We start from the raw sequence: 17,920 nt of genomic DNA, 5'->3' as shown, positions 1-17,920 counted from the left end.
GAGTCATCCTTCCCATTGGATAATAGATGCTCTTTTGTGAAATTCCTCGGGTGCAGCCTAAGCAACATATATGCCTCCTCTTAAAAGTAACAACAATAGCAGAAAGTATAAACAAAGACATGAAGATTATCCATAACAGCAGAGCTATTAATGCAATAAAATAACCAACTCCACATCCAATGTATGAATAAAAAGGAAATAATCATGTAGTAAACATGTAGCGTAAAGCAACATCAAGAGAAAGCCGCAACAATAAAAAATTCTAAGGGCCAAAAAGCAGGAGGCCCAACTCAAAAATGGATCAGGAGAAGAGTTAGTAAGTGATCTATCCCAGGTGAAGAAGAGAGACTGAGATAAATTCCTGGAAGTGGATCGAGCCCAGCAAAGTAGAACATCCACTTTTGGACAAAATTTTAACTTCCTTATTGTGCTCACGATAGATGTGAGAGAAGGAAATCTGAAGGAATGTTTGAGATAGAGTTTTGATCCTTTATTTCTAGGAGAGAAGATTCAGATTCTGAAGTTTTCATAGTTTGTTGGCCCATTCGGTAATAACTTTAGAGTCCCCAAATATGGAAATGCTTGTCAATCCAATCCATGAAGCACAATAGAGAGTGCCCCATAAGGCAAGAAGCTCGGCCCTAGCATTCGAACCCTTTCCACCAAACCAAAGGAATCTGAAGAGGTGATCAGGTTCTAGATAAATGATCATTCTATAGCCACATGACCCAAAGGAACTGGCTCCATCAAAGAATCCAACTGGAAAGGAAGACCAAAGATTAAAGGAGGAGCGAGAGGGGCGAGGAGAAGGGAAGGTCTCAGGGGAAAATTCTTTAAAGTAGGCCATGATCAAAGAGTTGGTTCTGTAGACAGAAGGCTGGGAGGAATCAAAGATTAGTGAATTACGTGCTCTCCAGATGACCCGTAAGATAAAAAATGGAAGGTTCCTAAGGGATTTATGCACAACAAACCAATGATGGAGGTAGTTAGGGATGCAATCCTAGGTCGGGACAACTACAGGTTCCAGGAGACTGAGGAATTCAAATATATATTTGTAAAACACAAATATGCAAATGACTTAAATGAATTTTATTATGTTCCCTTTAACATACATAAAATTATCCATAGGTGATAATCCATCCCACTAGAGTGTGTTAAAGCGAAATGGAACCATATATTTCTTCGTCATCTTTTAATAGTTGATTCTATTATAATTTTATTATAATTGGTTGTACTTTTATAAAAGGGCAATCCTTATCTTGATTGCAGGTTCTCTGAAACTACATACATTTATGCTCGGGCTCATCGTTTAAGCCACTCTTTGAATAGACGAATGTTGGTGTTATAACTCCATTTAATGTAGAGTTCAAGAAATGGAATTTGGACTATCCATGGGTCTTGTGTACACACACAAATCTAGGATGGAGCAAGTTAGGTTGGAGTAAGTTATTTCGGGAGTGTTAACAAAGTGGAAACCCTATTACAATGTTAAAACATGGTTTAAGTTTCTATGAAATGGGAATCTCAATGCATATGATACTGTCCACTTAGAAAAATAACAAAATATCTAGATATATATATATAGTGGATTAAAGAAGTTATAAGTTGGTGAGTATGAAATATTGACTTCCAATATGTAATTAAGATGTAGTAAAATTCATGACTATAATAATAATAGTTGTAACAATTTTTAAGTTTTGCTTGGTGTATATATATATATATATATATATATATGATTTGAGATTTTTTTTTATTAATATATTATTACGCTATAAATTAAAATAATTATTTGTTATTAAATATAGAGAAACGAATATCTATTTTAATATTTGAATTTTAAATTGTTTAATTATAATATGTTAATAATATATAATTAATTATTGTTTATAATTATCTTTACCAAAAATGTTACTGGAGTTGTTTATCTAGTAGAAATTAATATACTTTAAAAAATGTATAATTCAATAAATTTTGTTTTATAAAGATTATTTTGGACTTTAAATATTTTCATTATAACTATTGACTTATATAAAAATTGGAATTTTGTTTAAATAAATTATAAATATTATGTAATTATTTCTAGTTAATAATTAAATTATATGTTTTTAATTTCTCCAAAATTTAGGATTTAAAAATTAGTTAAATTTATTATAGATTAATGATAACTATTATTAAAGTAATAATCTACAGATAAATTAATTGTAATATAAAATTTTAAAAACTAAAATTAATTATAGAGTTTTTGAATTATTATATATAAAAATAAAAATAAAAATTTATGATATTATTGTAATAATATTAAGAGGAGTGAAATGATAATTTGGATGTATAATGATGATGAATATGATGATTAATGCCCACTAAGGCTTATATAGTCTATCATACCTTAAGGTAATAGATTAAATAGGATTCTTTAACATTTTATTTACATGCTCCCCGGATGCGGGTGTCATCGAGCCTGTCCACGGGAAGCCACATGCCTGGCATGGGCTGACACGTGATGAGCATGAGCCTTTATTGCCTCAAGCCGCCGATCCTTCAAGACGCGAGAGGCATAAGGGCGATCTTAATGGAGCTGCGGGAGGTGATGGCAATCCTGCAAGACGCATTTAATGAAGGTCATTTCAGAGGGAATGTTCAGGAGCTTAAATATGTTGAATCAGTGGGTAAGAGAGCTCAGAGCGACAGGAAGAATTCTCAGAATTCTGAGTGCCAATACCACGATCTGGTTATTGAAACATTGGGTGAGGTCCGCGCCATTCTTATGTTTTTTGGGCTCTGTCTTCGCTCAGTTAAATTCGGTTCATACCCATTTTGGATGCAGCAAGCTACGGGAAGGGACCATAGCCACTGTCGGCCCTCCACTGCTCTGGTTCAGGAAAAAGAATTGGAGGATACCATGGTGCGGCTACGCGAGAGGATGCCTAGCAGAAGAGGCCCAGGACGTGGAGAATCCTCTCGTCCTCCTGCAGCTGACGTTCATCATCATTGCTGCTGTTGCTACTGTTATCGAAGGGCGGGAGTCACCCCACTCTCAGCTGGTCAATTTCTGGAAGTGGGTAGCTCTATTGAGGGTGAGCCCATACTCCCAGCATTTGGCTCCGTCACCTTTACGCTGGGTAGCTCCAGAGACAATGCAGGTGTTAATGCCCACATCTCTGTGCTTTTCACCAAAATCCCTGAGGAAAATGAAGAAAGTTCGTCACTGGTTCCTGCGGAGGATAGTTCAGCAAGCGAGAGGGGAAAGCGCCCAATGGGGGAGCCCTCCAATGCAGCGAGCAATTCAGGAAGAGAGTTGCCTCAACCCCCCTCCCATCTTCAAGAACCCGAGCTGCCAGCTCCCGAGCAGAATCCCATGGCTATGTGGGAAGGGGTTCCAGAGGGACAAGGTTGGAGCAGAATCGTGGAAGAAGAACCAGAGGAGTAGTTCCCAGCGGCACTCCTTCGTTTTTGCTTCCTTCTCTCAGGTTGGGGTCAGGGTGCTGGCTAATTTCAAGTTTTCGTTCTGCATCATAGTCTATTTCCTTTATGTCCTTAAGTCTGGCTCGCGGCTTCCACAGTTGCACTGGGTCCGGAGTCTAATGTCTGGTCTAAGCTTTATGTCTTTGCCTGTTTCTTGTCGGTTCTCGGTAATGTTATCGGTCTCTATAGTTTGTTTGGGCTATGCGTCTTTTTGGAATGCCCCTGCGTGGGCTGTTTTGAAGTCATTCTGGAAAATCTCAGAGTCATGTTTTTCAAGCTATCTGGAACTAGTGCCCTGCGAGGCAAAAAATATAAGTTTTATATCGCCACCCAAGGAGCCACAGTTGGCCCTGGGCAGCTAGTCTGTTTGATGTAAAAGTTTACCTGTACATATTAATACAAAGTAGTTAGTATTGCCGAGAAAAAAAAAACATTTTATTTACATGCTCAAAAAGAAGTGAGAGAAGGGTTCCCAAATCAACATATTTTATGAGTTAAAATGTTAAGAAGGTTGTTAAAGGACAATAGCTCTAGTGGTAGCTAGGGGGTTTAATTCCCCCTCCATCTGAGTTTTATTATTTGAAGACATGTTAGATTGTGTGGAAAAAAACTAAATAAGTTGAAATGTGTAACTAGTAACTCCTATAAGCTTGAATGGGATTGAATGTGAGTATAAGGTGGAAAATCTAAGAGAACATGTTTTAATGTGACTATAAGATGGACAATCTAAGAGAAAGTGTTTTAATGTGAGTACAAGATTCAAGCCTCCTAGGCTTGGTGGCAAACTCTTTCATGTGAGTATAAGATGGACAATCTAAGAGAAATTATTTTTTATCTTCAACCCTCCTATTATTGGTGACAAAATCTTTCATCCCAAGGTGTTTTGAGAATTCACCAATTCGTGCACAAGTGAAAAACTCTTTCATCCCATGGTGTTTTGAGAATTCACCAATGCCTAATTTTACTATGAAGCTCAGATAATTAGTTCTAATATTGGAAACGTTCATTTTCATCTTAACACTAGTCAAGTCTTAGAGATAATTTTGGTTTTCCAGATGAGGGTTGATCACCTTGTTATAATATTGCACTTTCCTTTTTTCCTTCCAATTCTTTATTTTCCCACAATTTCTCTTCAAATTTGGAAGCAATATTATTTTTGATACTATCTGAATTTTGGACGATGATCTCCTTTTTATTCCCCAATGGTCTAGCCAAGACTGGGCATCCTTATGCCACCCTCACTTCAGTCAAAGGTGGAGGTTTTGGCTAAAGTTAGAAGCAATTTTAGGAAACCCATTTGCATCCATATTCTATAACTTCGTCTTATATATAAGATACCTAGTTAGTAAATAAAAATATTGAAACAAAATTAAAAGAGGAAAATAAATTATTTATAAAGTAAAAAAGTACCTTTTTATTGATCTCTTGTGATACATCTTTACTTGGTAATGTTCTTTTAATATTTTCCAATGATTATGATTTATATGCTTTCATGATACATTTGGTAAAGTATAATTGGTAATGTTTTTGTGTTTTATTTTTTTTTTTCATTTAACTAATAATATTTTTAAATGAGATTTATTTTATTTCTATTTTTATTTAATTGGTATTGTCGTTATATGATATTTGTTAAGATATAATTTAGTGTAATGGTTTTAACAACATTTTAAAGTTAGAGAATTGCATATTCCACAATTCGGAAGAATGATTAAAATGGGTTCAAATATTCTATAACAAGTTCAAAAAAGTAAGAAATGCAACAAGTTAATATGTAAGAAGTTAATGTTTTCATATGAAATTTTTGGGAAACTTTTTACATTAATCTTTATTGTGATTTATATTTTTGTATAAATATTAATTTAATTATTGTGGACTAAGTTATGATGAGGATAATTTGGTTAATATTGATAAATGTGTATAACCATTCAAAAAACAGAAGTAAATTGAAATTATATGACTTCATGAATATGAGTAACTTTATGTGAATATAAAGGTTTATTATTACATTTTAGACACAATGAGGTTTATATAGTTAATTCAAGGAGGATAAACAAATTTGAAACCTTATTTAGTGTTACAAGGGCAATGGAATATAGATACGACCAATAAATAGTTGTAATGTGTGGAAAAATAAATTTTGGTAATTATTTTATGTATTATTTGTCTTGTATACTTGTCCTCATAATAGAATCTTTTGATACGATTAATGAGAGTAACAACTTGGAAATCATGGTCAATATTAACAACTATATTCAAACAATTATTTCCTTATATTAAAATATTATTTATTTAGTCAAATCTAATTGTTATATTATAAGGACTAAATTTTTTCTCTTCATCTATTTAACTCGATGCCCATATTTGGTTCTTCATCTTGTCCTCATGATGAACCACACTAGATGGTTCGAAACGAGCCAACAAAAATCTGATGATGTGATTTTTACCGAAAGTTTTCTTACTTTTCATGATCATGGCAGAGTTTGAAAATGAAATTCGACTTGATATGAATGATGGGTTGAAATATAAAATGGATTCAAGATGGTTGTTTATCCTAACTCCTAATTAATGGTTATTGGATTTTCTTGCTTTGATGATGTTGCATTCTAAAGATAGGAAGAATGGAGATAAAATCCTAACAATGGACATTAAGAAAAGAACATCAAAGATGGAGTAAGATACAATCACATAATATGTTAAACTAATCGACGTGACATGTGGTAGTAAAGAAGACACCAGTCGTTCAAGCAATATGTGGAGATGATCAGTAAATTATCGTGGATATTCCATTGGAAGAATTCATCATAATAGATCTGATAAATATTGAATTTTTTACTGTGAATATTAATTCTTTTTAGATCTCAGATTCTTTATTTATTGTTTGTATTCTTAAATTAAATTAGCTAAAATTCAAGAAATATAGAGCGAAAATAAATACACACACTAACCAAATAAGCACAATTTTTCCCTTGGGAAACCCTTATGGGAGAAACCTAGCTAGAAGGTGAGGTTGCTTTGATCTCTATTCTCCAGTATGTAAAAATGTGTAGATACAAAGAAAGAGGTACTCTCTATAGAGTTACCTAAGACCTATGGCTTGTAAAGTTGCTACAAAATCTTAAGCCCTTTTTATTCTCTCTAACATCCCACTCCCAATTTCTTTGCTCAAATATGGAAGATAATATAATAACATGAAATGTAACCCCTACTCCTCCTAGTGGCCTAGTATTTAACATAACCCAATAGCTAACTATATGAAAGGTTTGACTCCCTCAACCCTCAACTAGAGTTACGATTTTGGACCTTCTAGAGTCTTTTTTAAATTCCACACATGGCTAGCCCCTTATGCATGAGTAACGGGGACTAACATGGCATTGACTTGTACCATGGTGGTTAGTATGGTATATCAACTTGCAAGAGGCATAATTTTTTCATAAAAACTTAAAGTACCAGATGGTATCGCACAAATGATAATTTTTTTTTACCACAAACAAAATCATTTAGTGCCTCAAAATGGCTCTGGAAGAATTCATACATAAAATTTTCAAATTAAGACCCATTGATAAAAAAGACCGTACAAGTTGAATCATTTAGTTCTTCCACTCTAAAAGCATTGAGATAGATGAAGAACTCTATAATAATTCAATATGAAACAAGAGAAATTATAAATTAGAAATAGTATCACAATTCCCTAAATTACATATGAATGAAGTTAAAATTGGAACAAACTTACCCCTCAAAGAATACAAACCTATGAGAAGATAGAAAAATAAGTATAAAGAAATGGGTGTTTTAAGAAATAAATGATGATAATGTATTGCAATGCTCATAACCATGACCAATATAGAATGATGAGATAAAGTTAAATATGTAGAAGTTTCTCAAACAAGTCTAAGAAATCAACCAAAACATGATGGAAGCTTTTGTAATTAGGGAATAGTCATGATGAAATAACTTAGCACTCTATTGTTATATTGTAAATAAGCATGTGGCAAGTGGTTGTGGAATCCCATATGTGATAAAAGAAAGAAAATATGTAAACTAATGAGAAAACACTTAGCATGAAGCCTATGAAGGAATGTTGTGAGAAATTCTATAATGAGAGTTTGAGAAGGACTACGCACAATTGACAAAACTAGTTAGAATCAAATAAGGGCACTTGCACAAGAAGTATGACCCCAGAAGTGGAAATGGGGCTATCATGAGGAACACATGCCCATAATAATGTGTTCTTGTTCTTAGGAGTTCACACATGTTCCTAGTTATCTATGCTTCGTAAGGCCCAAGCTACCAACTAGGAACAAAGCGAGGCTACCCTTTTAGCATTGCTCAAAAGTGTTTGTTCATTATTAGGAAATATAATTATGCAATTTGAAAACCTTAGTTTTATGCACTATGAAAACATTAGCTTTGTGGAATTTGAAAACCCTACCAATGTGGAATGTGGAAACTCTAACACAGTGATTTCAAATTTGAGTGAATAATTAGAAAATGTGAGTAAACACACCATATTGACCATGCATCACAAGTTGGCGATGTTTGTCCATGTATATTGAAGTGAAATTTAAATACCTTACTTTTGTGCAATTTGAAAACACTGCTTTTATGGAATTTGAAAACCCTCGTATTGTGGAAATTGATGGAATGGAATCATATGGATGTAATTGTTGTTTATACCATTATGACTAATTTATTGCCAACACTACCTATCTCTCTCTCTCTCTCTCTCTCTCTCTCTCTCTCTCTCTCTATTTATATTTCTATCTCTCTCAATTTCTAACAAGCACTTCATTAACTCTCATTGAAGAAATTTTATGAGCTTTCTTATCATTCAGATCTCTAACCAATAGAAAATACGACGGACAAGAACTATGAACATAGTAACTATGATATACAAGAACTATGAACTTGAGATCTTTAAGCCTTAGAAACTATGACGTTTAGTAACTACGACCTCAAGAACTTTGACCCTCATGAACTATGAACTAAGAAATCATTCCTTTGTTTTTCATAGTTCCCTTGTCAATTAGGAACTATGACTTTATTTTACAAGAATCATGACCATAAGAATTATGATGTGGGAGCTTTGACTATGAAATTAAACTATTATCTTTGTTTTTTAGTCATAGTTCTAGGGAATAATTCCTTTGTTAGTTAGGAACCTTGACTCACAAGAACTATAATCAATGTTTATTAGTCGTAGTTATAGGGAATTTCTTGATCATCGAACTATTATGACCAACAACCTATAATCATTTTATTCATTCATTGATCAAAGTTCTTGCCATCTAGAGTCATTGTGGTAATAGTTCTCATTGGTTATAGTTACTATGGGTTACATTTCCTATTGGCTAAAGTTATTAAGGTCATAGTTTTTCGTGAATTGATTCCAAAATCTATCTTTTCAATGTATCCATTATTTAACGATGAGCAGTGTGAGAACGATGAAAACTATCAACCAAGATGAAGATTCCTTAAGACTATGTTATCCGAATGTATGCATGTATGGTATTGATATTCTTGGCACTTTTCCAGCCTCCTCTTCCTCCCACATTTTGGTCATCCATTTTTTGTCAACCCCTTATTGTGAAGTAATATTCATTAGGATCACTGCTACAATTTTCAAATGGTTGAGTAAGTGATAATCTCTTCCTTTTTCATAAATTCAAAATTAAAATGAATTTATTTAAAATTTTTCATATATATTCAAAGATGTGATTTTATTTTAAAATTTCCATATTTATTTAAAAAACAGATATCAATATAAGTCCATTTTAATCTGAATTGATTAAATTTATAATAGTTAAACTTTCTTAAATACAAACTTAGTTTAAAATATCTTAAAGATTTGATCTCTCTTTATACTTCATAAATTCAAGATTAAAATAAATTTTTATATATAAATTTCGTAAATTATACATCTTTTCTATTAACAACACATTAATAAAATGTTAAGAATAAGATTGTTTTTTAATTGTTTTATATTTTATATTTTGAATTGTTTCATAATTTTTTATTTTGAATTATTTTATTTAATATATACGTACTTGAGATTAAATATGGACATTATTTTTTTTATTATTTATAATTGATACTTTAATATTATTTTCTAGTTTCTTTTTTCTCTATGCATATATATGAAGTTGATATTGAAATATATTAGTTAACATAGATATTCAAATTTTTTAATTAAGAAAACTAGCTAAAGTATCTATACTAATAGAGAAAAACTAGAAAGTATATAGACATGGTTGATGTTATCACTGAGGGAACTAGACCAATAGCACAAGAATAATGATTTTGTCTAAGGTGTGTGAGAAATATTAGCACTCTAAAATATATAACATGAAAACATAAAACTAGAAGTATCATTTCATGAACTTAGAAGTTCTATATAAGGGTAAGCAATGCTTTTTAGTATAAGAAAACTAGCAAAAAGGCCATGTAACTAGTGCCAAAATTTAAACTAGGGGAACAATTTCTTCCAAGTTAGTGACTAGACATAAGTAGTAACTCATGCTAGGGTTGAATGCCCATTACATTAATTATTAGGCAATGACTTTATGGTCAACTTCTTGGATTTGCAGGTGAAACTCATATAGTTGAAGTAGAATTGCCTAGTACTCTTGACTACATTCTATCCATAGTTTACCCACGATGATATTCGTGATAGTATAGATATAGAGTGAGAAAATATTTGGTCCTACATTTAAGGTTCAATATCCCTAATATATGATTCTTTAAAGTGTAATTAGGAGATGAGGAAAGTTAGAATATATTTACTAAGCTTTATTCTCATTGCCCTCAAGAGGAGATAAGTGATATTGGGAAGGAAAACCAATTACTCTTAAATAATATTCTTTCATTTGCATCCCCAAATTTGTCTATTGGTTTGCTTCAATTTTAGGGTTGTGGAGTCCCCATAAGAGAAGTCAATTTGGTCAACATCTAGCCCCACTAGGATAGATAATGGAAAATTATGACTTGTAGAGGGAGTTTGAAGGATAATTTCTTGGATAATCACCAATGAATCATTATCAATGTTACCTTTTCATCAACTTCTTTACTTTTGAGAACATTGAAATTTTGTATAACAAAAAACACTTCAACTTCATTACCATTGGTGATTTAAATCTTGAAGCAAGATCCATGTCTTTTCATCCTTTAATACCATAAGAAACCCCTACTCCTTGCACTTACCTCCCTTTTAAATATTATACAAACATTTTTAGCCCTTAGCAATCATATAATATACCTACATGTTATAACAATTTTCTAGGTTATCTACCCTCCATGAGGAAACCATGAATAAGTCCTAAGGTTATTCTAGACATGCACGACTTCGTTCATGTGAGAGGGACTATCCAAATACCCATAAATACTAATATGCTTCATGTAGCTTTTCACATTTTATAGTTAACCACAACAAAATTAATGCAATTTAATCTTAAAACCTCCTTTAACGTTAGAATTTACTAATAAACTAGCCATTACAACTTCCAAATTTCCTTGAAATTACTAAAACCCCAAAAGTCATAACTTTATAAAATTGCTAGGATAATATGTATGTCAACTATACAAAAAAAAAAAAAAAAAAAAGAAGAAGACGAAAGAAAAAAAAAAGTCAAATTTATATTTAGTAATAAAAATGTCTTCTTACCTTTATTAAAGAGAAAAAAAATACTATATATTTTTTTCAGTAATTTATTGTTAACACTAAAAATACTTCAATGTATTTTTTGTTTTGTTTTTGGCTTGATGCCCCGTAGCCTACTACAAGACCTGACCCCAAGAGCTTTCAGGAATTGATCCTGTGACCTCCCATCTGGTGAGGCCCTGTTTTGACCAATTGGGCTAACCCTTGGGGCTTACTTCAATGTAATGTTTTTATGCAAAATAAATCTCAATTACTAAAAAAATAAATATAAATATTAATTACTCTAACATGGTAAATATTAATTACTTTAACATCATTTTTTAATAGTCATTTGTACCACATCATTTTTTAATAGTCATTTTGGAAAATACAAGAAACTTAGATTTCACAAACCTGTCCTGCCCAAAGCGATTTGGTGAAAATATTTATAATTTACTTGTGTTATATCAATATTAAAAATTAAATTTAATCCTTTCTCACATATTTAATAAAATTATATTTTATGTATTTATTTTACAAATAAATGAAAATTTTTAGCTTACACAAAAAAAATCACATTTTACAGAACTGTGTTTTGTCATTTTTTACGTGTCTAATAAAATCAGAATAATATATCAATGTCTAATATTTATAATTTACTTGTGTTATACCAATATTAAAAATTCAATTTAATCCTTTCTCGTATATTTAATAAAATCATATTTTAGGTATCTTTTTAACAAATGAATGAAAATTTTTAGCTTACACAAAAAAATTCACATTTTACATAAGTGTGTTTTGTCGTCTTTTATGTGTCTAATAATATATATATATAAACAATATTCTTAATTTCATTTTATATCTTTCATATTTAATAAAATCATATTTTATTTATCTTTTTACAAATAAATGAACATTTTTAGTTTACACAAAAAAATCACATTTTATATCTCAATATGTCTAATATTTAATATTTTTAACTTTATTTTACATGAGTGTGTTCAGTGCAATTATCTTTTATATATCTAATAAAATTACAATATACTTCCGAGCAACTATTTAACTACTACTAAATTTATGAAGGCATACATATTCTATTCGCTATTGTTTTGGAACTGAGATTTTTAGGACAAAACACATGCTATTAACCATTAAGATCATATATATAGGCATCATATATTCCTATATTTAATGCATTGAGATAAACATTATTATTATTTTTATAACATTTTATTTATGAAAAAATATTATATTGATTTACGTAATCACAAAAAAGATATTTCTTCTAAATTATTATTTTAATAAATAAGTGTAACATACAACATTGCTGCGTAGTACTTAATTTTTATGCAAAAAGTAATTGATAATTTTAAATTAATTATATATATATATATATATATATATATATATATATATATATATATATATATATATATATATATATATATATATATAAAACCTATTTTAATATAATTTTAAATTAATATAATATTAAAAATGTTATAAAATAAAATTAAAATAAAGTATTTATAAAATATTTTGATTTTAACATGAGTTATGGGTTTTGGCCAAGTGGTATCTATCCATGGTTAAGAATATTGTTATATTGCAAGTATTAAGTTTTAATTTAAAAAATGCTATAAAATTAAATTAGAATAAAATATTTTGATTTTGAAATGAGCTATGGTTTTTTTCCACAATATTGGCTAAAGCCTAAATTATTATCACATTCGGGAATATAATTTTTTTATTTTTCAATATAATTTTTATATCTCACAATTCAATTTAAAACCACATAAAAATAGCCATCAGCAAATTTGACAAACAATTTACATTTTAAAAATTTAAAATTATTTGTAAATTTTCAATACTTTAATAAACTTCTTAGATTTTGTTTAAAAATTTCAAAACTAATTGAAATTCAAATATTTTTGACAAAAAAGAAAACAATATAACTTGCTTTCATGTATAATAAAACATAATTTATTTTACTTAAATAATTATTATTTTTAACATTTTTTTAAAAAAAGGTATGGAATAACTATTTTGGTTATATATAGAGAGAGGAAGTTATGAAATATATATATATAAAAGTTTAGATTAAGAATGATCTATCTATTAATGTGATGCTATCACGAGGCTTATGCGAAACTGGTCAAGCTTGGAAGTCTCCTTGAATAATTTAATTCCACAAAGTAGTTTCCAAACCATGGTGAATCAATTTTAATTTAATATTAAATTTAATTTTAATATTAAATATTTTACACTTATTATTAAAATAAAACATTTTGTGATCTATAATAAATACTTTATAATTTTATAAAATGACATATAATAAAAAATTTATAATTTTATTTTTATAAAAATATGTGATTATTATTTAATTAAAAATAAATATTTTTAAAAAATATTTAAAGGTTATTTGATAAGGTTGTATTTTCAATTAAAGTGTCAAGAAGACATGATCCTCCTTCTTCATCCCTGTTGTCTACGTCCTTGGGAGGAGAAGATATGATCGAGGCTAGGTTCACTCAAGATTGGTCACATTAGTCTTGTAGTCACGTTGAGTCCTGGAATTCACAGAAGGCATATCCAACACAAGTTGAATTTGAAGCATATACAAGTGACAATTGATAAAAGGCAAGGTTGATTAGTGCACCAAGCAAGCTAAGCACAAGGAAGCTATCAGTGTGAAGGAACTGCAAGAATTCTTTTGGCAATTAGCTTCAAATTTAGTAACCAAATTTTCCATGCTTGGTATAAGTTTCCTTTTCTGTCAACAAGCTCATTAGCAGGTGCTTTCCTTCTATATCATTGGTGTCATTTCTGTAAGGGTTCTGAGTTAGTGTTGTAAGATGATAGACTCTAGATTTGTAGAAGGAAAAAATGAAAGGGCCTAATAGACACCCACAAGCATCACGATGAAGGAGCAGGTTCCCAGAGTGCCCTCTTTTCCCTCATCCATCCATCATAAACAACAATGACTGTCACTTTCTTTTGTAGCTCATTCATAAGCTCTCCCTCCAGGTAGCAAACCAATTAGACAAGATGTTAGCCCTTCAACAACAGATGGATCGTTAAAATGAAAAAATCGATGCTCTTTGTCATCAAGTGGAGAATATGCCAACGACAAGCCCAACAAAGAGACCACAACTAGAAAAAGGGTATGTAAATATTGAACTAGCAGATGAAATTTCACTGGATTCCCCTCATGGTGAATAAATAAGTGTTGTAAAACTCTATTTCTCTGTGGCCAATTTTACAGAATATATCACTGTAATCATGCCAATAGTAAGTCTGTAATTATTTCTTGTTTTTTTGAAGAGGAGGTAGAACCTCCCAACAATTTTTCTGTTGTCATAGAATTTGAACTTTGAAATAATGTAACTCACTTGGCAGCATTCCCTGTGTGTTTTGTGGCATGTTCTTTACTGCCTCTCGAGGATCCATTAACTTTGGCGATGCGTCTGTTTACTAATACCTGCAAGTTTTGGTTTAACAAAAATTGTGATTCCAACAAGCGGTATCAGAGACAAAGGTCTTGAGTTTAAAACATCCCCGACTCACGCTGGGGGAAGATTGTTGGATTTGACAACACTCCCCGTGTGTTTAGAGACATGTGCTTAATCACCTCTCAAGGATCCCTTAAATCTGGTGAAAGGGTTTTGGTGTAACAATAGTCATGATTCAAGCAATAAATTCACTTGATAAATCATGTAAAATCTTATATAATATATTATACAAATTTTAGTTTAACTTCCTTATTAACTTGTGTTAACTGCATAGACGAGATTGGTGTGGTTATGGTGATAGTAGATGGATATTCCAATTGTCAATTTTATTAATAAGAAATAATATGTATTTAAAAATGTAGAAAATATTTAAAAATTAAATAATATATATTTAAATAAAATTATTAAAATATTTACATGATTTATTTAGATAGTAAACTTTGCTGACTTGAAAATTTATTTGGCATAATAATTTTTTATTAACAAAAATAATGATCACATCCTTATTATATTAAAATTTCATCGTTCATAATGATGACTACTCTTTTCTATTGTACAATTTGACAGTTTGAAAGCATCCTTAGCTCAGGAGATGTCACCTATAACTTGTGGCATCCCTTAAGATCAAGATATTTGAGATCTTTGAGTTTTACAATTTCAGATGACAATGATTCTAAATGATGACATCCCCTAAGACCTAGACATTTGGGATTCTTGAGATCTCTCATTTCACATGGAAATGATTTTAACCTTTTAAATCCCTTGAGATGTAAAAACTGAAGGTTTGAAAGATTGCCAATTCCTGAATTTCAGTATATCTTAGACTAATAAATTCAAGTTGCTTCAATTGCCACAATGATCTTGGCAATAATTGTAGCCCTATGTTACATAAACCTAACACCCCGAGAGAGACGAGGTTAGTGAAAAATCCTTCTGGAATCTCTTTCAATGCAAAATCGAGTGTTAAAGCTAGAGTGACAAATTTTGGACATCTTAATTCCTTGCTTCGTAGAGATGTAATATTGCTACGAAAAAGGGAGAACATCCTGCAATTATCGTGAGTCTCGATGTCAGGGAAAAGGGTGTCGATGTCGGGGCAAGGTTTACCTACCATGGATTCCTAAGATAAGGCCCGAATCATCAGATCCATAAACTGTTTGTAGTAGGAATAAGGTTGATCTGCAGTTAACTTTACATAGTTGTGCACACTATCCATTAACTTGTCCACACATTTTCTCTTTATTTTACATTATGTGATCCACATATGCAACACACCGTGAAACGAAATGTAACAGTCTTCTAGAAAAATCACACAATACTAAAAATTGGTTTTTAAATGAGCATGGAGTTGGAAATAATGATTCCATGCTAAGTTTGGAGTTGGTTTGAGATTTGTAGGTGGTTGTTGAGAGATCCTCTCAACTCCTATCTCTAATGTTAGAATTAGTTGGATCTCAGACTAATTATATAAATGTGTGGTAATTGAGTACAAATGTGTGCAATAAAAAATATGATTTTGTGTATTTATGAGTACTGTGTCTACGATTTCAATTTATTTCTTGTTATCAAACCCATATGGGCCTGAATCCCTTAAAGGAGTTCCCAGGAAGATGAAAAATATGTGATGATTAATGCTAATTCTATGTACATAAATTAGGTGTAGATTAGATATTACCGTGCAAGAGTATTATTTTTGTGTTGAGTGTGATCTACGTACTTGCATATTGTTTGAACAGTAATCCCTGACATTGTAACCATAATGTCTTCCGGGGTTTGAAAGTTGGAGTCACCATTATTTCAATGTTTGGCTGGGATTTCTATGTGTTGTTTCTCACTATTAACACACACCCTTGTTGGATGGTTTTCAATTTCTGCGCGTCATTAAAAGGGCTACATAAGAGTCTTGTTATCTACTTATCATTAAAGAAAAGCCGCATGTAGGAGAGTCATTATTATATATTCAAAGGATTGACTTATTTTCAATGTCGGTGGCATCATTGAGAAATACATCTGTGAAGTGGAAGTCTTTAATGAAAGTTGGTGCAACATCATTGTAATAGTGGATGTGGGTCTCCTTAGCAATGGATGGAGAATGAATATGCATTTACTACATGTTATTTCACATATGCAGTCTTTCACAAGGAAAACCAAGGTGTGGGAAGCACAAGGAAAGGTGAGACTATGAAATGATTTTACAGTATAAATTCATCAATCACTGCTATGAATTTGTAATCAACTAAATTTGTAATCAACTACAACGGGCGTTCTTGAAGGGAAAATCCTATTGTAGTTTGTGTTTTTAATATTTGACTTGGAGATAATGCTTCCATGCTAATTTTAGAGTTGGTTTGAGATTTGTAGGTGGTTGTTGAGAGATACTCTCAACTCCAATCTCTGATGTTAGAATTAGTTGGATATGAGACCAACTATGTAAATATGTGGTAATTGAGTGCAAAGGTGTGCAATAAAGAATATTATTTTGGGTATTTATGACTACTATGTCTACAATTTCAATTTCTTTCTCATGGGGTAAACTATTGTAGCTCCATCTCAATCGCTAATACAGATCTCGATGAATGCAAGGATGAGTAATTGGAAAATTTGAATCCACTATCTGAATCTTCCTTAAAGCAAGGTTCCACAAATTTAGGTCCCAATTTCCAATCATTGTTGAGGCTATTACATTTATAGCCAAGGGAAACCCTTTACACTCCTCCATGAATAATTTGGCAATATGATGTATGTCCTTCAAAACATGCCCATCTTTAAAGGCTACTTTGCAAAATAATTCCCAGGTCTCCTATGTTGGCAGTGGCTATATTTGCATGGACTGTTTTGCATTCATTACAAGAATTAGATCTTTATTTTGAGTATAGAATACAACTTTGCTTCCTTTGTTCTTTCCAATTTCCATGCTCAATTATTTGAGAGTGATTTTTCTCCACATGTCATCTAAAATCAAGAAAAAATTTCTTCATCCTGAGATGTGCTGACGACTTCATCTTTCGGACATCAACATCATTAGAAGAACAACTAGAATGGCCTAAATTGGTTGCATAAGACATACAACTACGAAACTCTAGAATAGAAAATTGAACAACTATAACGCAATTCACATGATAAAAATTCCACTCACCTTGTAGTTGTTGTCGACCTTTTTTTTATCAATGTTGTTTTCCTGACCCCACCCATCCCATATACAACAAAAATTCAATCCCAGGGAGAATTTCTAAGCCACCTCTTAAGTCACATCTCAGTAGATTTAATTTCCAGCCTTACAAGTCCAGTGTCTGCTTCGTCTTGAAGTAGTAAG

This window comes from Pinus tabuliformis, chromosome 9 (genome assembly GCF_031772625.1).
Source record: "Pinus tabuliformis cultivar Carrire ecotype Pingquan chromosome 9, CPIR1, whole genome shotgun sequence".
Classification (NCBI taxonomy): Eukaryota; Viridiplantae; Streptophyta; class Pinopsida; order Pinales; family Pinaceae; genus Pinus; species Pinus tabuliformis.
This window is presented reverse-complemented; position numbering follows the sequence as displayed.